Source organism: Tachypleus tridentatus, chromosome 2 (genome assembly GCF_004210375.1).
Source record: "Tachypleus tridentatus isolate NWPU-2018 chromosome 2, ASM421037v1, whole genome shotgun sequence".
NCBI classification, from domain to species: Eukaryota; Metazoa; Arthropoda; class Merostomata; order Xiphosura; family Limulidae; genus Tachypleus; species Tachypleus tridentatus.
In genome coordinates this window covers 73,300,207-73,326,897 of record NC_134826.1, presented here as the reverse complement: position 1 = coordinate 73,326,897, position 26,691 = coordinate 73,300,207, and the positions used below count along the sequence as shown (strand labels likewise).

At 35.3% G+C, this 26,691-nt stretch overlaps 1 protein-coding gene across 4 annotated transcripts in view; it reads right to left on the bottom strand.

Annotated features, from left to right (window-relative positions):
* Positions 1–26,691, bottom strand: part of LOC143244230 (plexin-A2-like) — a 267,253-nt gene that overhangs the window by 115,393 nt on the left and 125,169 nt on the right. The window contains exons 1-2 of one of the 4 annotated variants that reach the window (XM_076488516.1): positions 7,578–8,323; positions 4,946–5,056 (exon numbers count right to left, since the gene is read on the bottom strand). The exons of 1 other annotated variant lie outside the window; for it this stretch is intronic. The gene's annotated coding sequence lies outside the window, so the exon portion shown is untranslated. Of the gene's footprint in view, positions 1–4,945; positions 5,057–7,577; positions 8,335–26,691 lie in introns of those variants that run through there. 2 more of the 4 variants (XM_076488517.1, XM_076488518.1) reach the window with 2 other exon arrangements.

The following is a 26,691-nucleotide window of genomic DNA, read 5'->3' as shown; positions in this document are numbered from 1 at the left end:
AGAATATAAAATCACTTTGCAAACGACGTACTAAAATGGGAAAAAACTAAAGTCAAATTTAAATAACCTTGATGTTTAGCTAAGCCTATTCCGAAAGTTTCGAAAAACTCTGTTTACGCTGTCACAAATAAAATGAAATCATGTAATAAAAGATCAACACGATTTCAAGCTAACCATCAATTTTGTGAGAACCTTACAATGCATATTCATCTGCCAAGGAGCTGAAAAAATCAAAATACCACTAAAACTCACCAGGGAGCTTAAAAATATGTTAAGTTAAATATCTCAACTACAGTTGTTTTAAATTACGTTACTTAAAGAGCGGTGGTAAATGGAGTCTCAACTGAAGTAAACGAAAACAATTTTCTGTTAAACAAACTAATGATAGATAAAAATAACAATCTATGTTTATCTCTGGTTCAATAAAAACGACTAAAGAGACGTCATGCGAAAACAGCAGACGATAATCTAAATATCTTCACAGAAAAGTGATTTAATTGGTTTTATGAGATATTGAATGTTTGGTAACCAAGAGTTTGTTTCTGTTCTTAACGTAAAACTACACAATGGGTTATCTGCACTGTGTCCATCGCATGGATCGAGCAAGAATTTTAGTATTTTAAGGACCCACTCTTACAGCTGAAGTAATTAAAAGAAGTGATTTTTTTAAGGTGTTGTTAATTCATCAAAAACGTACCACCAGGGGCATCATCTGAATTTCGCGTAAAGCTACTCAAGGACTCTCTACGCAAGTCATCCCTACTTTTTTATGAACAAAGAAGACAGCTAGTTAACGTTACTCACGGCCAACGAATAGTGGGATTGATTATCACATTATCCAACCCTCGGCTTAAAGGGTGAGCCTTGCTGGGACAGGTTGCGATCCCGTGGCCTGCCCTATTGCGATTCGAATACCCTAACCTTAGGTTATGACAGGCCCCCTCAATACGTGATTGTATAATCTAAAAATAAAGAAGTCGTGTTCTCAGTAACTACTTAATGCACTTCATCCAGAATGTTCACACATGATACCACAAATAAAGAACGTTCTAAATGACGTCGGTCTAGTAACTTTACGAAGTATCTAGAAACAAGAGCAGATTTTCAACATAAGAATCAGCGAGTAGTGAATAATCAGTTGTTCTTAAGCGTAAATTTTCAGCAAGGTACTTGGATTTGTATAAGTTATTGCGTATATTTAGTTACTCCATCGATTAGTAAATACAAGTTGTACTAATTTATTCTTTACGTCAGCGTAATGCAGTTTGTGTCATTTGTAATAATGTAATTTTCTCTAGCTTATATAGGCAGATGTTTAAGTTATTTTCACTAGATAATATACAAGAATTCGCTACCGAAAGAACTGCATTGGAAAAACGGGTTTTATAAAACTAATTAACTCAAAAACCAAGAAACAGTTATACTGAAAACACTCCTTTTAATGCGAGAAAATAATACAGCAACATAACTATTTTTATTTGCTGCAATAATAATTATTCTGAATGATTACCTACATGCATTACGGCCGAAAAGAAAAACATTTTTTATTTCTTTCTGGTGAATGAATTAAGTTCTGTATGCCCAAAATATATTTTTGAAATCCTTACAATTTTGAGTGTATTTCTAAAGTTGCACTAGAAAGAGTTGAATCTATGGAATTATAAAAAGTGTTAAAAAAAAAAAAAAGAGACCACTCGATTTAAAAACACATTTAAAAAAAAATTTCTTTTAAGTTCGATCAGCGTGGCCAGGTGGTTAAGGCAATCGACTCGTAATCCGAGGGTCGCGGGTTCGAGTCACACCAAACACACTCGTCCTTTCAGCCGTGGGAGCATTATAATATGACGGTCAATCCCGCTATTCATTGGTAAAAGAGTAGCTCAAGAGTTGGCAGCGGGTGGTGATGACTAGCTGCCTTCCTTCTAGTCTTACACTGCTAAATAGGGACGGCTAGCGCAGATAGCCCTCCTGTAACTTTGCGCGAAATTCAAAACAAATAACACCAAATCTATAAAATATCCCAATAAAACTCTTGAAATATGGCGTTAGCAACTGTATTTTTTATTTTATTTTTAAGAAATGGTGCACCATTAACTAACCCTGACAAATTTTGTTTAATAACAATTTGATTTAACTGAATCTATATTGGGCGTCAAAATAGTAGTCATATGTCTTAAAAGGGTGAATAGGTTATACGTTACAATTAAAAATTTATTCACCGCATATACTAATCACAACTACACGGTATATACGTTACTTCTACCAGATTTAAGTTCCATGTCCGCGTGACGGGAAACTGAAATATAAATGTAACCCTTACAATGGTAGTTACTTAACCCTAGAATTCCTTGTGCGTGGTCGTGTCGACCTCATTGGCTTTCAAAACGCATTATTTTTCTAAGCTATTTAGACACCAAATTGCTTATCTTATAACACGAATCACGCAAAAAAATGTAGGAAAATAACACATCTATATAACAATCAATCCAACCAATTACTGATATCCCACTCGTATATTCAACGTAATAAATGAGAGATATAATTCAATGTTTCGGTCAACTTTCTACGTCAATTCTACCAAGATGATTAGTGGAATACGATACAAAGTAACAAGTCGGTAATTTAAAAGTTGTTTTAAAGGACATAAGAAGTACTTGACGTTCGTTAGAAAAATTTGTTTGTTTTTGAACTTCCTGTAAAGCTGCACGAGGGCTATTGAGCTAGCCATCCCTAATTTAGCAGTGTAAAACTAGAGAAAAGGCAAGTAGTCATCACCACCCACCGCCAACTCTTGCGCTACTCTCTTACCAACGAATAGTGGGGTTAACCATAACATTATAACGTCCCCATGATTAAAGGAACAATAATGTTTGGTGTGATGCAGATTCGATTCTGCAACCCACAGATTACGAATCAAAAGCCCTAACCATCGGGCACTGCGGGGCCTGTTACAAAAATGGGGCAGTAAACCTGTGAAAAAAAAACAGATTTGTCGAAGTCACATCCTGTATTAAATTTTTCATTTAGTAACAACCAAACCTAAAATACAATAGGAACTAGCTCAATGTATAATATAAGGGACCAATAGGAAATAAAACCAACTTTCTTTATTTGTTAGGAATACCTGATTAAAGAAATCAATCATTTCTATGCGCTCTCCAAGCACAACAACGCGAATCCACTCCATAGAACCCGACACGCCAAGTTCGAATTGTGTATTGAAAATATTCTGTTTTCTACTACGTAAGATTTGGTATATTCGGCTAGTTTTACATTAAATTGGTATTTACATTTAAAATAAAATACACCAAAGCTTATAACGCTCCAATAATAACCATAATTATCAAAACTTAAGTCACAAATGATAAACAATATAAGTAATTACTATATTTACGTATCATACGTATGATTGGTCAATATCGGTCAATCAACAGACGGTAGCCCAGCCGGTGGCTCAATCGTAAACTTGAGGGTTTATGGCGATAAAGTTAGGATTCGATCATTGCAGTTGAAACGGGCATTTGGGAAGTGTGTAATAAATAAATAGACGTAAATAAACACTTCTAACCAATCAAAACGTAGCAGAATTTCCAATGTTCATTCCAAATAACAAAAAAGAAAGAAAGAATGCCAGATAGAAAAGGAGTTTCCTATCCGCAAGTCTTGGTATGAAGGGTTTCGTTTCATAGCAAACAAAAGATAACAGCAGTACATAAGATGGGGCCATTTGATTACAAGGCAATGTACTTTTACACTGATAGACTTAACGTAATTAGCTGCAAGACACCATCCAGGCACTGACCTACTGGGCAATGAATAATTTTATCGAGTTTCTCAGTCGCCAGGAAACACAACATTTCCTCCACGAAACGTCTCATTCCAAAAAATACGAGGTACTTCATACTATTCACCCTTCAACCAAGAGAGAAAACTGTTCTAGTTGATAGGTACTTAATTTAGAAGTTCAGCAGCAAAGGCCTATCTAAAGAGATACAAAAACATTTTAAATATATCGAGTTACCAGAAGTATCCAGTTGAAAAGCAAATTATTCGGAGAAAAGTATTTCTGTGCAGTTAAGTGTGCAATTATCGAAAAAAAATTGTACCGAAATAGTAAGTTATTCAAACTGTCAGTTTGTAAGTTTTAAATGTACTGAGTTGTCAGGAAGTCCTTATTTTGGGACGATTGGCTATTCCAAGAAATGTGTTTCTAAGTTGTCGAATGTACCGAGTTGTTCAGAAGCCCTTACTTTGGGAAGGTTGATTATTCCAAAAAAGTGTTTCTTAGATCTTGAATGTACAAAGTTGTCTTGAAGCCCCTATTTTGTAACGGTTGAATATTCCAAGTAGTGTGTTTCTAAGTTGTCGAAAACACCTTGTTGAAAGAGCAGGTTCTTCAAAAACAGTGAATGAATGTATTTAACCACGATAAATAGTTGGAAGAGTTTGATTTGAATTTCGCGTAAACCTACACGACAGTTATCTACGCTAGCCGTCCTTAATTTAGCAGTGTTAAGACTAGAGGGAAAGCAGCTATGCATTACCACCAACCGTCATCTCTTGGGCTGCTCTTTTACCAACTAATAGTGGGATTGACTGTAAATTATAACGCCCTCACGGCTGAAAGAGCAAGCACATTTGCGGGGAGGGGTTTGAAACCGCAACCCTCAGGTTTCGAGTTTAGCGCCCCCTAACTACCTGTACCTGCCGGAGGTTTGAAGGAATAACCAGGTTCTGGACAACTGGCTCAAAAGTACATTATATTGTAAGGAAGAAAACACAGAATTTTCTTTGAACAAGAAAAAATACGTTGTAATGTGGTGCCTCGTAAAAAATTAAATACATTGTAATGTCGTGACTTGTAAAAGAAGAAATACGTTGTAATGTGATAACTTGTAAAAGAATAAATATGTTGTAATGTGGTGCCTTGTAAAAGATGAAATACCTTGTAATGTGGTGCCTTGTAAAAGGTCCCTCGCTGGTACAACGGTAAGTCTACGGATGTAGGGGTTCGATTCCCCTCGGTGGACTCAGCAGATAGCCCGATGTGGCTTAGCTATATGAAAAAACACACATATATAAAAAACACGCCTTGTAAAAGAAAAAATACCTTGTATGTGATGCCTTGTAAATGATGAAATACTTTGTAATGTGGTGCCTCGTAAAAGAAAAAATACGTTGTAATGTGGTGCCTCGTAAAAGAAGAAATACGTTGTAATGTGGTGCCTCGTAAAAGAAGAAATACGTTGTAATGTGGTGCCTTGTAAATGATGAAATACGTTGTAATGTGATGCCTTGTAAAATGAAATAGAAATACTTGTAATGAAATAAGTTGTAATGTGGTGCCTTGTAAAAGAAGAAATACGTTGTAATGTGGTGCCTTGTAAATGATGAAATACCTTGTTATGTGGTGCCTTGTAAATGATGAATATACTTTGTAATATGGTGACTTGTAAAAGAAGAAATACGTTGTAATGTGGTGCCTCGTAAAAGAAGAAATACGTTGTAATGTGGTGCCTCGTAAAGAAGAAATACGTTGTAATGTGGTGCCTCGTAAAAGAAGAAATACGTTGTAATGTGGTGCCTCGTAAAAGAAGAAATACGTTGTAATGTGGTGCCTTGTAAATGATGAAATACCTTGTAATGTGATGCCTTGTAAATGATGAAATACTTTGTAATGTGGTGCCTCGTAAAAGAAGAAATACGTTGCAATGTGGTGCCTTGTAAATACGTTGTAATGTGGTGCCTTGTAAATGATGAAATACTTTGTAATATGGTGACTTGTAAAAGAAGAAATACGTTGTAATGTGGTGCCTTGTACATGATGAAATACTTTGTAATATGGTGACTTGTAAAAGAAGAAATACGTTGTAATGTGATGCCTTACAGAAGAAGACTTTATTCCTTACTAACATTAATTACAATTTGAAAATCAGTACTGGTAATTAAAAACCCACAACGATGATATATGTTGTCCCCCACTTCTCAACACATGCACATTTCACTTTATTTAATATATAAAGAAATGCATTTCCTTAAAATGCATCAGCTGGGACAGAACAACTATAGCCAGAGCAGCTATTTACGATCGATGAGCCTCGAGCTATAATGTACTTTTCGCTCACAAAAAAAAAAGACATTTTTAATATTTTTACGTTGTTCAGTAGGCGGATGGTATAGCTCAAAAGTTATACAGTTTTGAAACTGTCTTCTAAATTATCCAATATGTGTGGCGTCTATATCCGTCTTTTCCAAATGCATAATAGTCATTGAATTATAAAACTTCTGTAGAAAGGCTATAAAAAACAACAAAAACAGGTATAGTGATATGGATAAAACGATACATTTCCGTAATTAGCTCACACAGACAAGCTAGATCTCAAACTATGTTTGTTGTTAAGCGCAAAGTCACCTGATGGTTTGGGATGTACACACTATAGGTATCGAAACCTGGTTTTTACCGTTGTAAGGAACCAGACTTACCACTCAGACATTGAAAGGCATTAGATCTCTGAAGTAATTATGTCTAATGAATAACTTAATTAAATGAAACAATATATATCCACCAATAGATATTGATAGACAAGTTTATTGAATAAATCAACAGATATCCACAGACAAGTTAACTACAAAAACCAACACATCTCCACATACAAGTTAACAAATTAAACCAACAGATATCCGCTAATAAGTTAATTATATAAAGCAACAAATCTCCAAATACAAGTTAACAAACTGATCCAATAGATTTCCATAGATAACTAAATAAATAAACAGGTATCTACAGACAAACTGATCAAATAAACCAATGGATCTACACAAATAACTGGATAAAGCAACAAATCTCCACAGACGAGTTAAATAAATAATGCAACAGATCTACACAGACAAGTTGATTAAACAAACCAATAAATCTCCACAGACACGTTAACTAAATAATAAACCAATAGATACCCACAAAGACAAATTAAACCTGTAGGTTTCCCCAGAAAAATCGACTAAATAAACCAACAGACACCCACAGAAAAGTCAACTACATAAACCAACAAATCTCTACAAACAAGTTAATCAGATAAACCAACAGATATCCACAGACAAGTTAATTAAATAACCATTAGGTCTCCACGGATAAATTTTACATTAAAAAAAAACTATCTCGAGGAACCAATAGTTGTATACATGTAATAAGTATGTGATTAAGTCTGTATACTTTTAAGATGTTATATATACACACACACACACATACATATAATAAGTACACTGCTGTGTGTGTGTAGACAGAAATGCCAACTATGTGAATACGACCTTATATACAGACACAGACTGTGACCTTTGTATCGACTATTCTAGAAATACTTCTAATGAAACTAAGCTACATCTTGATACCAATTATTATGAACTGGTTCCTAGGAATAAGGGTGACTGTAATTTGTAAAAACTGTACAGTTAGTCTATAAGCTAAACATATGGAGGTATAATCCGTTAACTCGATGATAAAGAATCATTTTAATGTCGAGAAAACAAAACTTTCCTACGTAGCACGTGCAATAAAGTCAGCAGAAGTACCCAGAACTCACCATGTGTTCACACTTCCTGTTTCGGGTGTTGTTCCTATATAACGTGCTTACAGCTGTGTTGACTTTCAGTGTCTGACCACACACCGTAGAAGTCCACAAATTCTTCTCACAACAAGCGAATATGATAGCAAGAAAACCTGACACCAGCGACAAACGGGCAAGGAGATTACGAAAAACTAATCTACGAAATACGATTGAGTGGTACTGATGGACGTTAAACCTTATTAGAACCTCAGGTATAAATTGACTTTAAACGTCGTTAAACACGGAATGCACCGCCAACTAAAGATGGTTGGCAGTTTATATTTCAATCTGACGTGAAATTACGATAAAGAAAAAAGAAAGGTGCGTTATAGACGTTCAATTTCAAGTTCTGTACGCGTTGCTACAGGTGAGTTAAGTAACCTTCACGAACTGTTCACCGCAGTAGCATATCAGTAAAGACGGCGTACAATGTATAAACAAGTCCAATCAAACAACGGTATTTATTATTTGACTATGGTCACTTGTTAACTACTACAGATGTATCTTATTTAACACTGGACCACGAGTGACGATTCGCATATACTGGACACTGACACTCGCTATCCACAGGTCCTCCTGCCTCGAAATCACGCACGTTTAACTCGGTTCTGAGGTACCTTATTGATGGGGCATTCGAACCGAAACAATAGAGCCACGAGGCGTAGAAAACTCTTACACCAAACGCAGGAAACTCAGAAATGGTGTCCGCACGCGTTTGCACCTAGGGTGTTTCACTCTAGCAACCCGTCTTTTCGCCTCCACCTGTTCCGGTGCTGCCCTCTGTGACCAGTGCTGTCATCTATCGGGAAGATATCCAATCAGCTCGCACGTGACAGGTGTTCGTTTTATTGTGCGCGACGATATTATGCAAGAATAAATGTTTGGAGAAATAATTATGTCTTCGAAGCATAGCAGATATTAAATATTATACATACACATACATACACCTATTTGTGTATGTATTACATTCTTTATGCTAACTTATATTGTGATGGTTCACGGACTTTTGTTTTCCTCAACCATATATATTCAAGATTATAAACAAATATGTTTTGTTTTTTAGTTCAGAATTTACACAAAGCTATACATGGGCTATCTGCGCTTCACTAATAGGGCACCCACAGCCTCCAAGATGCATTTCGCATTTGTTTTTGCAGCAATGGGTCGCGAACAAAGATCGTTGAATTCACACAGCCCAGACACGTTGTAACATATAAATCTCGCCTCTTCCAATCTTAAAATAAATAATAAAAAATTAGACTGAAGTTTAGAAATAGTGGAGATATATATATATTTTTAAATTTCGTGCCATGCTACACGAAAACTAGACAGAAAGCAGCTAGTCATCACCACCCACCGCCAACTCTTTGACGGTCACATTATAACGCCCCCACAGCTGAAAGGGCGAGCATATTTGGAGAATCGAACCCGCGACCCTCAGATTTCGAGATGAGTGCACTAACCACTTGGCCATGTCGGGCATTTATGTTTCTAAAGTTAAAGAAATATATTTCTTATGTGTACACCTAATGTAGTATGTGAAAAGGCAGTATATTCATATCGTGTACCACGATCGAATCTGTAGTGAACTTATATTCATAAACATCTATCTTGCCGTTGACTAGCGAGAAAACCAATAGTTTCATTGGTGGATGCCCTTGACGAGCTAGATAGTTACCGTATCTAGAGTCTATCGGTTAACTTTTATGGATGGTAATCTTAAAATGGCGTCTTTGCGCAATATTATGAAATAAACCAACAATCATAACCACTTCTCCTGTAGTATACATTTCTGCGTTGCTGTTGTAGATCGAACATACTATAATACATTCATCATGTCATGGTGTTCTCGTTCGTTACCATAACAACGGTTTTCTTTGTTGGTTTTACGATAAACTAACTAATATACAGTGATAACTTAGATTACTAATATTTACCACTGAGACTTCAAAGATCATCCAAGCAAAGATTACAAAGGCTGTTAATGGTAGACAAAAACGGGTAACTTAGATTACACAGTGGATGACACCATTTAGGTTCATAAAAATATACGACTAATCCCTGATGATTGTGCAGTTGTCTATGTTATACCGTCCATTATCAGTACATGTTGAATTTCTGATGATGGTACAGTTGTCTATGTTATACTGTCCATTATCAGTACATGTTGAATTTCTGATGATGGTACAGTTCTCTATATTTTATTGTCCATTATCAGTACATGTTGAATTTCTGATGATGGTACAGTTCTCTATATTTTATTGTCCATTATCAGTACATGTTGAATTTCTGATGATGGTACAGTTCTTTATATTTTATTGTCCATTATCAGTACCTGTTGAATTTCTGATGATGGTACAGTTCTCTATATTTTATTGTCCATTATCAGTACATGTTGAATTTCTGATGATGGTACAGTTCTCTATATTTTATTGTCCATTATCAGTACATGTTGACTCTCTGATGATAGTACAGTTCTCTATATTTTATTTTCCATTATCAGTACATGTTGACTCTCTGATGATGGTACAGTTCTGTATATTTTATTTTCCATTATCAGTACATGTTGACTCTCTGATGATAGTACAGTTCTGTATATTTTATTTTCCATTATCAGTACATGTTGACTCTCTGATGTTTGTACAGTTCTGTATATTTTATTATCCATTATCAGTACATGTTGAATATCTGATGACGGTACAGTTGTCTATGTTTTATTTTCTATTACCAGTACATATTGAATCTCTGATGACGGTACAGTTGTCTATGTTTTATTTTCTATTATCAGTACATGTTGAATATCTGATGACGGTACAGTTGTCTATGTTTTATTTTCTATTACCAGTACATATTGAATCTCTGATGACGGTACAGTTGTCTATGTTTTATTTTCTATTACCAGTACATATTGAATCTCTGATGACGGTACAATTGTCTGTGTTTTATTGTCTGTTATCAGGACATGTTGAATTTCTAATAAAGGTACAGTTGTCTATGTTTTATTATTTGCGGTTTGAATATTCATTAAAATTATTTTGAGAAAAGAGAAAAGATCATTACAATAAAATAGAATCAGTACCTGAGATTATACCACTGTGATTAGAAACGGGTTTCAAGCCTATTTCTGACCCAGTACTAGTTCTCCTGTCTTTACGTCCCACCTACTTTACGAAAACTGAATAATTGTGTACGTTTTTAATTTATTGTAGAATCTCCCAGCTTTAGGACTAATAATATTATTACTGTGTTCAGACGTCACAACTAATACCTGAACAATATATGTACAACATAACTACGATAGTCGGTTAGTTTCTGTTAATTCAGAATTTTCATTACTGTTATATAATTACAGTAAAACATGTCTAGTCCTTTTTACCTTTCAATATGATACATATAACTTGGACTCTTCTAGCGACTGGAATTTTTATGCTCGTAAAGAAACTTCATTACTAATCTTCATGATTCAACAAATTAAAAATCCTAAATGAAAGTGGATAACTGGTCAGCTCAGACCTTGACTAGTGTACGTGACAGGTTGGGCAGGTTCCAATGTTGAATTTTCTCACGCCTTGGAATTTAAATAAAGACACAACTCAACACGCAAACTTCTAAAGTAAACGTCGTTACCCACACAGTAAAACAAACTTTAGTATGTTTGTGTGTTAATCGTTTAATACACACACGTGATTCGAGGTTGAAAGTTTAACAGACGTCAAGGGTTCAAAATTCACACGCCAGGACAAGGGCATGAGACGATCCTGGCCTAGTAACCCCAAAACGAGACTCCCCCCCCCAATTAAAAAAAAACAAAACGGCCTGGAAATTAAAGAGTGGTTATTTAACAGGAAACAGATACTGTTTGTTCCATTCACAACGGTTTGTGGAATTCACAAGTCGTGAGCTGTTTGTCCTCCGCGGTTCAACTTGAGGAGGTCTCAAACCCGCACTGCTTCAAGCGAACATCTCCCAACCCATTACAATGCTAATGGTAATTCGTAACCACCGTTTTGCATTCATACCGTCTCGGTTCGCCTTACTGGTAATTTACCGATAATAACTACGTGGTCCATTCGTGTCAGCGGTCGCACTGCCTCAACAATCTATGTATGTTTCGACCAATCAAAAGAGTGATGGAGAGCCGAACAATGGTGTACGTAAACAATGGCAATGGTAATATGGCAAAGTAGTGGGAAAAATTAGCAAATTAAAAGTGGGATCGGAAATATTGGTTTCGGTAATAAAAGCACTGGTGAACACGACAATAATAATAAATCTGAATGTTTACTGGGCAACCATCATAGATTATTAGTTGATATTTAGTAAAGTTGTCTGTTATGTTTTTATCACAAAACTACAAGGTGGTTTATCTGCGTCCTGTTAACATCAGGAAATCGAACCCTGGATTTTTGCGTAGTAAGTTCAAAAACTTACCGCTGATTTACTAGGGGTCTTTTCAGCTTAAAAACTGACCTTTTCGAACTATTTGTTGTGAAGGAAGCCATTTTTTTTTTCTTTTCCTTTTTTGTTGGATTTTTTTTATATATATATTGGCCGAACAAACTTGAACACTATAAACTTTTGAACCTTGGCTTTTCCAGGTTGGAGCGATAAAAAAAAATCTAAATAAATTTATTTATATCTATCCTAACCGTTTGATTAAGACATAAAATACATATTGTTACACTGAAGAAATATTCAAATGGGTTGATTTGTTTTCGAACAAAATCTACTCAAAGTTGTTGCTCTATCGACGCGCGCGCGCGTGTGTGTGTTGAAAAATGACCTAAAAACGTTTTAGGCTATAAATTTGCTGTAGATTTATACGTCACGGCGCGAGCCATGAGAGTGTGTAATAACAACGCAAAATGAACATTAACGAGAATTTAACTACAGCGAGAAAGATGAAAAGCGAAACTGCGATTATGGAATGCGTGTGTGTGTGTACGTAATTTACACAAGGCATGCTCTCTCATTGCAACAGTGCTAAAACTTTTTATACCCAAATAATTTACTCGAACAATCACTAGACGCTCTAGCTGTTACAGTAATTTATACTTTCAATAAAATAGCCCTCATTATATACCTAAAAATACTGTCCACCCTTCTTTCGAAACCAAAGTTACGCTACTGTGTATATTATGTACACGTACAAATACGAAATATACGCATTTTTTAAACACATACGCACGTATATATCACATAACACAAGCTATGAAACACGAAATGCTCAGCTTAATATTAGCCACTTGATATCATATAATGAATTAAAAGAATTTATTTTAATGAGAAAAAAAAAGCTTGAAATGTTTCGAATTCGCAGCTAGAACTAAATACAAATCACGTACACATTCAAAATAAATAGATTGACAATGGAAGAAATAAAACGTTCAGGTAGTAAATGATACAAACACTTTATGAGTTCAATAAGTATATCTTTTACGTAACTTTTGTTACATTTTGTTTTCATTACAGTATTTAACACATCTTTCTTAACTACGTTAATTTCGTTTTATTATCTTTTATTGGGTAATTATTTTGCACTGCTATTTTAGTATAATGATTTTAGGCTACTCTCAATCTCTTATGCTGACTGAGCATCGTAAGATATTCTTGGGTTTACGACCGAAATTGTCGCCAACAGCGAGAATACCCAGCTGATGAAACAATACATTGAAAGTTCTGTAAGTAAGAACAGTATATGTAATTAGCTCTACTCACTACCAGTTGATATTTAATTTCTAATTAAAATGCTTGCCTTTAACGGAAGCTGATATTAATTACACAATAAGCAGCTTACCTTCAACGGAAGCTGATATTAATTACACAATAAGCAGCTTGTCTTCAACGGAAGATGATATTAATTACACAATAAGCAGCTTGCCTTCAACGGAAGTTGATATTAATTAGACAATAAGCAGCTTGTCTTCAACAGAAGCTGACATTAATTACACAATAAGTAGCTTGCCTTTGACGGAAGCTGATATTAATTACACAAATATACTTTTTATTACGAACGTACCACACGAATAATATTCATACGAATGTCAATATCTTATACACGAAAGCCAGAATTATAATACATAACATACATCATCTTTCTAGTCTTTTAATGTACGTATTACAATTTCTAGCACATCTTATCATATTGGTCTACAATACTTGTGTACATAACAAGTACAATATATTTTTTGTACGCTTGACTGGAAAAATCACTTAATGACTTACTTGAATGAGCATTCGTTTAAGTTCTGAAATTTTCATTCACAACATAAACACGTACATAATGATTTAGGCGACTTTATAAGTATAATATGTTTTAGTCACGTTCAGCCAATACTGTAAAATAGTCATTGTTAATATTCAGGCATTTTAAAGGTAGTTTTAAACGGGCGAGTTTTATGGATGCCATTTTGTATCATGACGATCCATACTATTTAATAATACCATACTTAATAATAAACAAAGTGTTACCAGTTTTGACGCGTTCATTGTTACCTTCTTAGCCTACTAATATTCTTACGCACAACAATATACAGTATATAAATATTAACACATTTCATCTTCCTGGTCTACTCGTCTTGCACAACAATGCTTTATAAACAACTATTGCTCATTATAACGCAATTTAAAATGCTCAATTACTGGTCTGCGAATAGTCGTAATGATATAAATTAATTATTCAAGAATCAAAGTTGACATTAATTCATATTTCAGACAGTGTTACAGTGGTTCTATGGTTTTTACTGATTTTAACAATATACAGACGTTTTGGCTTATGCCACACCCAGAATGTAATTAAATTACATTCAGTAAACAGTGAAAGCTAAAATAGCGCGAACTTATTTTTTTATTGTTACTTATTTATTCACTGGAGTTCGTGAATGTCGACGGAAATAGACTAATCATATTAGTTGAAATACAAAACTCAAACGGGGCCGCGTAACAATAACGAACTTATGAAATAAAAATTGCAATGAGCGATGAAAAACAATTTGATACAAAAGTCCTGAGTATAATATTTCAGCAGTTCGTGACAAAGTGGCACACGCCAGTATGGTTTAACCCTTTGATTAGTGATATGGTTATACAGGGTGGTCCAAAATTAAATGGCTAACGAAATATAACTATGCAATTTTCAGTATCTTATATCTCAACCCAGAGAGTTTTTACTGTATTTTTTTTACTCCAATAAGTGGTGTTACCCCGTAAACTAGCTACAGCGCAAGGCAGGGCTCAATGCTATGAATTGGTCGTGTTGGGCCAACTAAGCGACCTTCGTATTCACCAAACACCACTCCATTAAACTTATTTCTTTGGGGGTATGTTAAGGACATCGTATATCACACACCTGCAAGCAAATATCAAGGAGTTAAAGACCAGAATAGCAAACGCCATTGCTACTACAACTGTGGAAAAGTTGCATTAAACTGGACTGAAATCGAATATCGGTTAAACGTGTTGAGAGCCACTAATAGTGCACACGCAGAAGTCTGCTGACATGACAACAGAAATTATTTTAGTTTGGCTACAAGATGTTGAAAACCGTATGGTTGTATTTCTTCAGTTATTTACTTGTTACGTTTACAAAAAAGGAAAGCCACCTTCCATTATACACCCACAACATATCAGCTTACTGGAGAAGTTCGCCAATTCTTCTGAATAATTAAAGAAAATAATTAAGAACATGCAGTATTATAGCATCAATCTCCTAATTCTGGTGTGTTGCAACAAAAATCGATGAAAAATCACGTTTTACAAATTAATCCATTTCACACTACAATAGCATTTGTTGACATGAGTTTGATAATATAAATAGTGTTTCAACCATTACTACGTTTGTCTTGTCCCAAAAGGCCCGAACAGCTCTGGAATTGAGCGAAAAGCTTTTTTGGTACTCGATGTAACAAACGTAGTGTTTCACATAATATTATACACTTCTTTACTTTCACTCAAAAGTATTTATTAATGAAATAATAATAGATAAAAGTTAACTTATAAGTTTTTTCAAGATGTGAAAGAAAATACTCCTTAAAACAATTAAAAGAAACATTAATGAATCATATTGGCCACTTATGTCGGTAATAGCTAGTAAGGGCCGGCATGGCCAGGTGTGTTAAGGCGTGCAACTCGTAATCTGAAAGTCGCGGGTTCGCATCTCCGTCACACCAAGCATGCTCGCCCTTTCAGCCGCGGGTACATTATAATGTTACGGTCAATCCTACTATTCCTTGGTAAGAGTAGCCCAAGAGTTGGAGGTCGGTGGTGATGACTAGCTGCCTTCCCTCTAGTCTTACACTGCTAAATTATGGACTGCTAGCGCAAACAGCCCTCGTGTGGTTTTGCGCGAAATTCAAAAACAAACAAAACAATAGCTAGCGATAGGAGGATGAATACACTTATTTTGATTTATAGATTTCTCTCGTGTGTGAATCATTTATAATTTGTTTATCTACTTGTTACCCCTTTCCATAAAATGGAGTTCGACACCTACAAGAATAACCAATTTAGATTGCAGCCTTTTACAAAACGTTCTCTAATGCCTCGCCTTCAAAATTTGTTTGTTTGTTTTTTCTAAACAAACTAAGCACTTCCTACAGATGACACTACTCTGTGCTACATTAGTTCTCTGAATCAATACATACAGAAAACGATTATACCTTAACTTAGTTACACCCCAGCAATCCACAACAGATTCCTATTAATGGACAACTATTCCATAGCACGTGTGCTGCAATCAAATCCCATTTGTTGTGATTGAACAAAAAAAAGTCACTATAATGCTGCTCTCAACATAATGATGGTGTTAGAGCCCACCTTCCCAAACAACAACGCCAATATTCGTTTGTACATATGGATAACAACCCAGAATGAAATCACTTATCTCATTATTCGTCTTCCACCATGGTAGGAAAAAAAAAGGTTATATAAGAAATGTTTAGAATGTTCATAACGAACTACTGTGTACAAAATATTCTGTTCAGTACTGGTTATCAGAATCTGTTCGTTTTTATTATTTCGTGCCAAGCCAAGCTACCTGTACTAGCTATCCCTACTTCAGAAGTGAGAGATTAGAGGGAAAACAGCTAGAAAACACTACCAACCGCCAAATCTTGAGCTATTCTAATCAAATATGAAAATGTACCGTCACAACCAATCCCAAACACAGCTGTATGATAGCACAGAGTTAACTGTGTTACATCGGTAACACTTTCTCATCTCTAATTCATAGGGTAACAATACGTACTTTACTACAACGGTGTGTCAATAACAAACTGTTCGTGTTTGATAGGACAACATGCCTTATTACTGTGATGTATCAATAATAAACTATCCATGTTTGATAGGACAACATGCCTAATTATTGTGGTGTGTCAATAATAAACTATGCCTGTTTGACAGGACAACATGCCTTATTATTGTGATGTATCAATAATAAACTATCCATGTTTGATAGGACAACATGCCTAATTATTGTGGTGTGTCAATAATAAACTATGCCTGTTTGACAGGACAACATGCCTTATTATTGCGGTGTGCCAATAATAAACTATCCATGTTTGATAGGACAACATATCTAATTATAGTGATGTGTCAATTACAAACTATCCATGGTTGATAGGACAACTTTCCTTATTATAGTGATCCGTCAATAATAAACTATCCATGGTTGATAGGACAACATGCCTTATTATTGTGGTGTGCCATTAATAAACTATGCCTGTTTGACAGGACAACATGCCTTATTATTGTGATGTATCAATAATAAACTATCCATGTTTGATAGGACAACATGCCTTATTATTGTGGTGTGTCAATAATAAACTATCCATGGTTGATAGGACAACATGCCTTATTATTGTGGTGTGTCAATAATAAACTATCCATGGTTGATAGGACAACATGCCTTATTATTGTGGTGTGTCAATAATAAACTATCCATGGTTGATAGGACAACATGCCTTATTATTGTGGTGTGCCATTAATAAACTATGCCTGTTTGACAGGACAACATGCCTTATTATTGTGATGTATCAATAATAAACTATCCATGTTTGATAGGACAACATGCCTAATTATTGTGGTGTGTCAATACCAAACTATGCCTGTTTGACAGGACAACATGCTTTATTATTGCGGTGTGCCAATAATAAACTATCCATGTTTGATAGGACAACATATCTAATCATAGTGATGTGTCAATTACAAACTATCCATGGTTGATAGGACAACTTACCTTATTATAGTGATCCGTCATTAAAAAAGTATCCACGGTTGATAGGACAGCATACCTTATTATTGTGGTGTATCAATAATAAACTATCCATGTTTGATAGGACAACATGCCTTATTATTGTGGTGTGTCAATAATAAACTATCCATGGTTGATAGGACAACATGCCTTATTATTGTGGTGTGCCATTAATAAACTATGCCTGTTTGACAGGACAACATGCCTTATTATTGTGATGTATCAATAATAAACTATCCATGTTTGATAGGACAACATGCCTAATTATTGTGGTGTGTCAATACCAAACTATGCCTGTTTGACAGGACAACATGCTTTATTATTGCGGTGTGCCAATAATAAACTATCCATGTTTGATAGGACAACATATCTAATCATAGTGATGTGTCAATTACAAACTATCCATGGTTGATAGGACAACTTACCTTATTATAGTGATCCGTCATTAAAAAAGTATCCACGGTTGATAGGACAGCATACCTTATTATTGTGGTGTGCCAATAATAAACTATCCATGTTTGATAGGACAGCATACCTTATTATTGTGGTGTGCCAATAATAAAGTATCCATGTTTGATAGGACAACATGCCTTATTATTGTGGTGTGTCAATAATAAACTATCCATGGTTGATAGGACAACATGCCTTATTATTGTGGTGTGTCAATAACAAACTAATCATGGTTGATAGGACAACATGCCTTATTATTGTGGTGTGCCATTAATAAACTATCCATGTTTGATAGGACAACGTGCCTTATTATTGTGGTGTGCCAATAATAAACTATCCATGTTTGATAGGACAACATGCCTTATTATAGTGATGTGTCAATAACAAACTATCAATGGTTGATAGGGCAACTTACCTTATTATTGTGATGTGTCAATAAAAAGTATCCACGGTTGATAGGACAACATATCTAATTATAGTGATGTGTCAATAACAAACTATCCATGGTTGATAGGACAACATACCTAATTATAATGGTGTGTCAGTAACAAAGTAATCGTGGTTGATAGAACAACATACGTTATTATTGTGATGTATCAATAATAAATTATCCATGTTTGATAGGACAACATGCCTTATTATTGTGGTGTGCCAATAATAAACTATCCATGGTTGATAGGACAACATACCTAATTATAATGGTGTGTCAGTGACAAAGTAATAATGGTTGATAGAACAACATACCTTATTATTGTGATGTATCAATAATAAACTATCCATGTTTGATAGAACAACATGCCTTATTATTGTGGTGTGCCAATAATAAACTATCCATGGTTGATAGGACAAGATTCCTTATTACCATGGTGTGTCAATAGGAAAATATAGTATAAAGTACTGGTTTTGAAATAAAACTATTCGATAACTGTTTAGATTAAATAAACTTTCAATATTTATTCTATAACGTAATACAGAAGTAGTAAAATGTCTTATCAAATTCAAATATTAATTTATGTTGACAAACTTTCTCATATTAAGAGAATTCTCTGAAGCACTTGTAGAAGTCCCTGTTCTGACAAACGGATACGATAGAAGTCGCACTGCGTGTAGTGAACTCAACTATAAGTCGATTACTGGGAAGAATAAAATAAAAATAAACTTGTGTTTGTTTTTGGAATAAAATTCATGAAGAAAGCCACCCGGGAGGAAAATCACTTTGAAAATGTTCACTTGGTGTAGTTTGTTAGCACTGAACTGTGTAGCATGTATAACAACAGAGTTACGTGCTGCCACAAAGCGTTGAAACAAACTGCGCTTAAGAAAGCGAACGTGGAAAAAAATAAAAACTAAATAAGCTCCCACATTGTTTGAGTGTGAAATAACCAACTAAACTTTTCCACCAATGGCTAACAATGACGTGGAAACTGTATTGGAATATCTTCTTCTCCAACAGTTATAACCCTTAATCAAAGGCAGCGAGTTAAACTGTTCTCTTTCATGTTGGATCCTTTCCAATTCCTCCTCCCTCCCTGTAGGTAATATAAAAGGGCGCTTTTTCTTTTTTTGACGACAGTCGACCAATGAACTTTCAGCTCGGCTTTTCTGCGGGAGTACGTTCCGCCCCAAATCCTGCAGGTAGTTGTCTGATTGTTAGGATTAAACATCTCCTTGCGGTGAAAGGTCTTTTTGCCCCAGACATTTCACAACATGGTTTAACAGCACAGACAATTTAAACGCTAACGGCAGGCAGCTAGTTTTGACACTAGATATGGATATATATTTAGCCCGTGGCCTCTTCTAATATTAATAATAGAATTAATTATCATTTTACAAAACTCGCATTTTACAAGCACGAATTTGAAATAATAATAGTCAGGTATGCGTTCTAAAAAATAAATATATATAAAAATAAATATATTTTTTATGTTATCTATACAAAAACACGTGCAAGAGAAAGAGACTCCAAAGCCCGCTATGATTGGTTGCTGCTAGATGATGTACTTGCAAGTGATTACTGAGATGTCATCAAATCTGACCAACGTTCCATCTGGTTGTGAAATCTTCATTAAAATAATGCTGTAGGTTATACTTTTTGTTCTGTTTTTTTTTTTTTTCAGAATTTCGCGCAACACTACACGAGGGCTATCTACATTAGCCGTCTCTAAGTTAGCAGTGTAAGACCAGAGGGAAGGGAGACAGTCATCACCACCTACCGCCAACTCTTGGGCTACTCTTTTACCAATGAAAGGTAGGATTGACCGTCATATTATAACACCCCCACGGCTAAAAGGGCGAGCATGTTTGGTGTGACGGGGATTTGAGCCCGCGACCCTCGGATTATGAGTCAGTTGCCTGGTCATGTCGGGCCCATAACTGTTGGTTTAATTAAGTTGTACACGGCCACTAAAGTGAGACATCCAAGTTTCGCGACGATGTATTGATAACACTGCACAACAAAGTTTTTGCTTCTTGAACACTGTTGGGTGTTCCTTATACATTTTTGGCTGCTGATTACGAAAATCACATCCAAATTTGCCCATCACATACCGTTTCATTGAAATCTTCAATTTTGCTACAATGGAAAAACGATATCAGGGCAACTGGAATCCGTCAATGCTTGCTGACTACTGTTGGACACTGCAACGTAATGCACTGGACATTGAACACAAACGTACTAGAAACATAAACGCAATTAAATACGTTATTGCCGGTAAACAGTTAACTATTTCTCAGAGTTCCTACGTGATGAAGCAAAACCAAAACTATATTTGTGCATACCCTCCAGGTACCTGTCACAATCAGCAAAAACTTTTCAGAAACAAAACTTTTCCAATAAATTGTTGTGCAGTGTAATACGTGTAAGAATGGTACAGGATTAGTGTATAGTGTTGCCCTTTGTAACTAACAACAGCACTGCTCTCTATTTACTTGTGCTTCTTACTGTTAATGTGAATTATTTGTTAAAATATATATTTTATACTTACACATTTCAAGTAATTATAATTATAGGTTAATTTCTGTCATTAGTAAATATGGGTCCAACTTTAGCCTGCTAATGACCTGAGATATTACTGAAGTTACGACTCGATATAGTGATAACTAGTCGGAGTACCTGTCTACTGGATAAAAGTTTTGTAAATTCGTGATTAATCAAGGGTTATCTTAGGACAGGAAAAGTTGTTTCCCTTGTGTGCTACCCCCAGTAGTCCAACAGTATGTCTGCAGACTTATAATCCTAGAAACAGACAGCTTCTGTGCACCTTTGCGCTTAACTACTAACAAACAAGCTTCCTTTAAACGCCCTTAAAACTTCAAAACGTAAAAAGTGAAATATCAAGTTTAAAGATATCTTTTTATGGACCTAATAAACCTTCATTCCAGAAGGTATCTTCGCATGGACCTAATAAACCTTCATGCTAGAAGGTATCTTCGCATGGACCTAATAAACCTTCATTCCAGAAGGTATCTTCGCATGGACCTAATAAACCTTCATGCCAACAGGTATCTCATGGACCTGAGTTGGGGAAGATCCATCAAGGGGAACAAAATAGTAGTTAAAAACCTCAAAATTGAAAATTCGTACCCATCTTTTCATGGACTCATAAAATCTCCAAACCAATTTTTGTGAAGACCAACCTATGTCCTGCGAAGTAGTTTACTATTAAGCACAAAGCTAAACAAAGAGGTATCTTTGCTCTGCCCATGACAGGTATCGAAACCCAGTTTCTAGCAGTACAAGTCTGCTGTACCACTGTGGGCCCATGCAAAGTAGATACATGGACAGACAACAGACGGTATTATTATGTTTATACAAATGTTTAAACCAGTAAGTAAATAGATACATTGTAACTACTATAGATTAAACTTTCTTCGTTTGTTTTACAGTGTATATTCATAACAATCGATTGTCTTTGTTTATTTTCAGCTCTGGTGATAAGTCTTCCTAATTACATTGTATTAATTCCTAAATAAATAAATAAGTCAGAATATGTTAGGACTAGTTAATTACTGTGTTTTATTTTATATAATTTTATCCTGATTGAAATTGAATTTACTCACGTTTCAAAGATATTAAACATTGTAAATATACGTGTACGTGGAGAGAGATGTGTTTACGAATGACCGACTTTACTGATATGTTGTGCATGGTAAATGGAAAATATCACCCTAACCGTCCCGACTAATTAAGTTTTGCGAGTTGTAAACACTAATAGGCCTAACTTCATAAATAACACTGAACAGTTGTACATTTGCTGACTTCTCTCAAACAGTGTATCTTCGTTGAAACATAGTACTAAACTGACTAACGAAATTAATTTTCAATCTGACGCCTACTTCAACGTAACTCGCTTTTTTATGTGTTGCTTCAAATCGATCCCTAAACTTTGAAGAAAATTCTAGTTATTAAGCTGCGTGCTTATCACGTGCCGTCAAAAGTCCCTCTATTGATACAGACTATTAAAACAAAGAGTATAATGGGCCCGGCATGGCCAGGTGGTTAAGGCGCCGAAATCGTTATCTGAGGGTAGTGGGTTAGAATCCCCGTCACACCAAACATGCTCGCGTTATAATGTGACGGTCAATCTCACTATTCGTTGGTGATGACTAGCTGCCTTCCCTCTTGTCTTACACTGCTAAATTAGGGACGGCTAGCGCAGATATCCCTCGAGTAGCTTTGTGCGAAATTCAAAAACAAACAACCAAAATCAATAGTTATCACGTCAACAACAGCTTCACTCGGTGGAGGTTTATTCCGAGATGTGTACGATTGTTCTCGTTGTTCAATAAGTAGTCAGTAAAACCATACAGTACGGTACTGAAGTAGGTTTACATATTAATTAACGTACAAGTCTTCTTGTTTAAATGTAATGTGAGCAAGTACCTGTTACGTAGGTGTAAAAAAAACAAACAACTCGTTACTGAGATCTAACTAGAATATTCTCCAACACATGCCATCTTTCGCTCAATATCAAGACATGTTAGGTCAAATAAAAAGAATTAGATGCTGACCTATACACAAAATTATAAACAGTTCAGTCCAATAAATTACTCAGGAAATTGAACAAAGTTGGATAAATATCTATAGCTTACAACTAAAAAGTAATTTGTTAAATTATTAATACAATGCCACGTAACAAACTGACTAGTAGAAGTGTTTAATATCGTAAATCAATACACAGAAAAACCGGACCAAAGAATGATTAGAATGCGTTTGATCATCAGCTGAGTAACCTCGCTGCTAATAGCAATTTCGGCGTAATTCCATCAATATCTCACGACGTACGTTCTGATGAAAATATTTGGTTAGTCCTAAATCCATACGTTAAACCAATTATGCAAAGCAACTTTTGCGAGCATAAAAATTAACAATAAAAATAATAAGAGTGACATTAAAAACTGTTTTTAAAGTATATTACAGCCGAGAATATTAGTGAAACTAATTTTAAAAGAAAATAGGGCACATCACTAATTACGTAACCTACAATAACTAACATACGTAAAAATAAGTCACAAAAAATAAACAACTGATGAAACTTGGCAACACTTGTAGTCTATCTGTTAAACTGATTTCTTTAAGAGCAATATTATCTAATAAGTTAGAAAATATTAATCAAAACAACATCAAATACTATTGTAAATTTATAACATGTGATTTATAAATGGGTGATGTCTTTGTGCGACTCAAAACATCCAGCGAAATATAATATTAAAGACTGAAAACATTTTAATTTCATAAAGTATAAACAGTACTAAGATAATGGAGGACTTTTCCTAGTCTTGTCTTGCTTAAGGTTGTACTGGTTACAGGAATGAAGTACTGTGTTCCAAACACGATAAGAGTAAATTCTATTTCGACGTATAAAATCTTGGAACGTAAAGTGAAGCCATCCTCTTTAATAATAATTTGTGTACTGTTTCAAAGGTTATTGTAGTTTTATTAGCTTATCAATGCCCATAAATCACACATACCTTGTTTACAGTGACTTTTAAGTCGATCAACAAAACTGTTTACATGAAGCAGGCTGATACTGGTACTTTGTGACTCAATAGGTAGATTCTAAGAGCATACAAGTGTAAGCGAAGTATAGTATGACAACTACGTTTAGCAGTGTAAGACTAGAGGAAAGGCAGCTTGTTACCACCACCAACTCTTGGGCTACTCTTTTACCAATGAATAGTGGGATTGACCATAGAATTTAATGCCCTCACGGCTGAAAGGGCAAGCATGTTTGGTGTGACGAAAATTCGCACAAGAGACCCTCAGATTATAAGTCGAGCGCCCTGTTCACATGACGGGCCTTCGTTACGCCAAGAAACGTGTTAATGGTCCAAGCTATCTATATCACGATTAAGTAAATAAGCTGTAATTATTATCAAGTTTATTTAAGTCATTAATAAGCCGGAATTTAGGGAACGATTAATAAACACATTATTATTTATTTTTTCTGGTTATTATTGATTGTGTATTTACCGTTATTTTATTTGAGCTAACTTTGCTATGAGTCTGAAGAAGAGGTAAACCAGCAGGCTATTCCTACTTCTACAAACAAACAATACAATACCAATGAGGCCTTTCGACAAATACTAACTCTTCAGGCCAGCAAAAACTATTAGCAAGGCGCTTGAAAACCGGTACGACGTAAACTGGATTAAGCTGGTGAAATGATTTTCACCAGTCTTACTTCCATCACAGAATAAGGTTTGTTTATTGTTTTAATTGATTAAAAAATATATTGAAATGCTTGATTGTGCAATGTCGCACTGTTCATTGACTCAACCGTAAAATATTATTTGCGCCCCCTGGTGAGCTATTGGAATGAACAATGTGAGGTCAATCTATATCCATTTAGAAACTTTACAATAATTTTTTTTTGCAATTAATAATCGCTGCACGGAATACCTTGGGCCCGGCATGGCCAGGTAGGTTAAGGCGTGCAACTCGTAATCTGAGAGTCGCGGGTTCGCATCCCCGTCGCACCAAACATGCTTGCCTTTTCAGCCGTGGAGGTGTTATAATGTGACGGTCAATTCCACTATTCGTTGGTAAAAAAGTAGCCCAAGAGTTGGCGGTGGGTGGTGATGACTAGCTGCCTTCCCTTTAGTCTTACACTGCTAAAGTAGGGACGGCTAGAGCAGATAGCCCTCGAGTAGCTTCGCGCGAAATTTAAAAACAAACAAACAAACATAATACTTTGAACTACGGAGAACAGAAGAAATGTTTTAAGGAGAGAGAGAAACAAATTAGTGTAAAGTTGTGAAGAGAATAAAAGAAACCATATACGTATGTTGAATGAATAGAGAAAGAATCAAGTTTCTCATTTGGAGTAGGGGGAGGGGCTCTGTGTTAGCATATTATTCACATTTCAACACTTGCAGAAAAAACAACATAATTTTCCTCGCTAATTTTTACATGTTAATTAACTTGCACATTCAAGAGCGGGAAGTTGTATTATTAGTGTGGAATTTTATTTCTATTCTCGGTGTATCTTTATTCTCGATTTTACTGAGAAAGTCCATTGGTGCATAAACAACAGTTTTTCTCTACCAATGATTACGTCAACTTTCATAGCTAGCAATCACAAACAACTCTGTTTCTCCACAGCTGCTGTGAAGTGTAACAAAGAAACCGAAAGAAGCAAGTCATTCTCATCAGGGTAATAAACCTCTACAACAGACTTGTTAGTTATGCCACTAACTACAGAAAAAAACGTATGTGGTTAATGAGGAAATAAGAGAGACGTAAAATTATGACTGTGAAGAGGCTTTGATTTCAGAAAACAACGTGTCCTTAATCACTGGTATAGTTGGACTGGACATCTTACCTATGGTCACTCGGACCTGGCAATAGAGTGGACCACGGGTGGATGCAGTTGTCTGTAGGATCGATTGGATCTTTATCACGATTATGGATTCCACACAAATGAGGGGAATTGAACTTCGTCTAAATGAAGTGAATTAAACTTTGTCAAATGACAAAAGTGAGATTAATTTATATCAATTTAGAAACTTTATAATTATTGTTTCCAACTAGCAACTACTTCACAGAATACTTTGAACCACGAGCAACAGCAGAACTTTTTCCGGTGAGTGGTGTGAAATTGTGAAGTGATTAAAGAAAGAGTTATGCTTTCCATTTTGGGGGGAAAGCAGGTACTACAGGTTCCCCACAACCAAAAAAAGAGAAAGATCAGGTAGCAAATGACAAAGTAAGTGGTTTAATGTTTATTACAGTGAAATGCAGTTAGATGATCAAATAAAATAATAAAAAGGCTTAAGGTGGTGTTCAAAAAGGAATTTAAGTTTCGGAAGCTCAAATGGAAAAACGATGAAACAGGACGACACGTGTCGGTTCGTAAGACAACTGTGTTTTGAAGTCGGAACGGAAGAAAT